Source organism: Mustela lutreola, chromosome X (genome assembly GCF_030435805.1).
Source record: "Mustela lutreola isolate mMusLut2 chromosome X, mMusLut2.pri, whole genome shotgun sequence".
Classification (NCBI taxonomy): Eukaryota; Metazoa; Chordata; class Mammalia; order Carnivora; family Mustelidae; genus Mustela; species Mustela lutreola.
The window spans coordinates 71,460,709-71,463,553 of record NC_081308.1 but is presented as its reverse complement, the minus strand read 5'-3'; positions in this window follow the sequence as shown (position 1 = coordinate 71,463,553).

The following is a 2,845-nucleotide window of genomic DNA, read 5'->3' as shown; positions in this document are numbered from 1 at the left end:
CAGAAGAAGAGAAAAAAAATGAGAAAGAAAAAAATTAAATTAACTGCAAGACTAAAAAATCACAGGGAGAAAGCCATGAGTTCTGTGATTTGCTTTCTCCTCCTCTGGAATTCTGCTGGTCTCCTTGGTATTGAAACCGCACTCCTTGGTATGTGAACTTGGTCTTGGCTGGATTTCATGTTGATCTTCTGGGGGGGGGGGGGCTGGTGTAGTGATTCTTAATGTCTTTGCCCCAGGCAGTATTGCACTGCCCTTACCAGGGGCCGGGCTGATTAATCCGCTCGGGTTTGCTTTCAGGAGCTTTTATTCCTGAGCACTTTCTGTACAGTTCCAGAGGACGGGAATACAAATGGCGGCTTCCTGGTCTCCGGCCAGGAGGAGCCGAGAGCCCGGGGCCCCACTCCTCAGTGAGCCCTCAGAGAATAGTGACCAGTAACTCCCGTCTGCCTGACCTCTGGCCGCGCTCCGAGCTCACTGAGCCTGCGGCTGTTTCAAGGTAACCCCGAGCTGTGATCTTACTGTCAGCTCTGTCTCTGTAGCCAGCTTTCCCATTCTAATTCCGGCAAGCTCTGCGACACTCAGGCACCCCCGATCCTTCTGTGACCCTGCGGGACCTGAGGCCACGCTATCCCCACGTAGGCTTTGCCCCGGTTTAGCCTCTAGAGTATTGTCCCTCAGCAGAACAGACTTAAAAGTCCTGATTTTGTGCTCCGTTTCTCCGCCGCTTGCTGGGAGCCGGCCCCTCCCCCCGGGGTCTATCTTCCTGTCGCTTTGGATTCACTTCTCTGCCAGTCCTACCTTTCAGAAAGTGGTTGTTTTTCTGTTTCTATAATTGCTGTTCTTCTCTTTGATATGCCGATGGATTTGCAGGTGTTGGCAATCTTTAGATAAGCTATCTAGTTGATCTCCTGCTAGCTGAAGTACTCTCAGCCTGCTACTTCTCCGCCATCTTGACTCCTCCTCCTACTTCTCCGCCATCTTGACTCCTCCCCTAGGTAAACTAATTTTTAATCTCCCTTTATCTTAGGAAAGTTGAGTCCTTTAACAAAGATATCAAATACATCCAGGAAGAATCAAAACAACCTTCCTCACCCACATTGTGAATTTATAACCACTCTCCCACCTTTTTCTTCCACCACTGTTTCTGTGTTTTTGTGTCTATCCTGATAGTATATAAATCTTACACTTGAGGTTCTTTTGGACAAGGTTCTTCCTTTATTTCCATCTCTTATCATATACTTTTATCAGTCTTTTTGTGTCTCTGTTTTTGTTTGTATACTTCATAAATCTTACCTTGGGGCCCATTTGGGCTGAACCTTCTCTTTCATCTTCCCTTTCATTCCGGTCTCTCTCTCTCTCACACTCTTTTTTTCTTTTTCTTTTCTCTTGTCTCTCATTTGGGTGGGAAATCCTGATTGCTCAGAAGTGTTCCAGGGTGCACATTGACTGCACCATGGTCAATACATCGAGCTACATCTCTTCAGTCATCTCTCACCAAAATGACTAGAAGGAAGAATGCTCAACAGAAGAAAAATAGAGAGGATGGGCCTTCTGCAACAGAGCTAACGGCTATCAACATAGACAATACGTAGGAAAGAGAATTCAGGCTAACAATTATCCAGGCAATAGCTAGGTTGGAGAAAGCCATGGACAACCAAACGGAATTGATTAGGGCCAAGGTGTAGCGACCAGAGATGAAGTTCACAGTGCTAGGGAGGAGCTAAAAGCTACAAGGGCTGAGGTTCACAATGCTCTCAATGAGTTCCAATCTAATCTAAATTCTCTCAAAGCTAGGGTAACTGAGACAGAAGATAGAATTAGTGATCTGGGGGACAAACAGATAGAGAGAAAGGATGAGGAGGAAGCCTGGAAAAAACAGCTTAGAAACCATGAAAACAGAATCAGGGAAATAAATGATGCAATGAAACTTCCAACATCAGAATTATTAGAATCACTGAAGGGGAGGAGAAAGAAGTCTAAAAGATATAGCGGAACAAGTTCTTCATGAAAATTTTCTCAATCTCGCGAATGGAACCAGCGTTCATTTCCTAGAGGCCGAACGGTCTCCATCCAAGATTAGAGATTCCAAAAAACATCAAGGCACCTGAAAGGCAAATTGAGGAATCATAATTTTAGGTATAATCTCTTGAAAGCCGCTAGGACAAAGAGGCTCCTTACTTACAGAGGAAAGCCCATCAGAATAACATTTGACCTGTCCACAGAGACCTGGCAAGCCAGAAAGGGCTGGCAAGACAAATTCGGGGCATTAAATGAGAAGAACATGCAGCCAAGAATACTTTATCCAGCAAGACTGACATTCAAAATGGATGGAGAGATAAAGAGTTTGCAAGACCGGCAAGGCTTAAAAGACTATGCAACCACCAAGCTGACACTGCAGGAAATATTAAGGGGCGTTCTATAAAAGAGGAAAAATCCCAAGAATAACATTGAACAGAAATATAGAGACAATCTACAGAAAGAAAGACTTAAAAGTTAACACGATGTCAATAAAAACGTATCTATCAATAATCACTCTCAATGTGAATGACATAAATGCACCCATAAAATGGCACAGGGTTGCAGATTGGATAAAACGACAGGACCCATTCATATGTTGTCTACAAGAGACCCATTTTGAACCTAAAGATACACGCAGACTGAAAGTGAAGGGATGGAGAAGCATCTTTCATGCCAATGGGCCTCAAAAGAAGGCTGGGGTAGTGATTCTCATATGAGATAAATTAGATTTTAAACTAAAGACTGTAGTTAGAGATACAAAAGGACACTACATTATTCTTAAAGGGAATATCCATCAAGATGATCTAACAATTGTAAATATCTATGC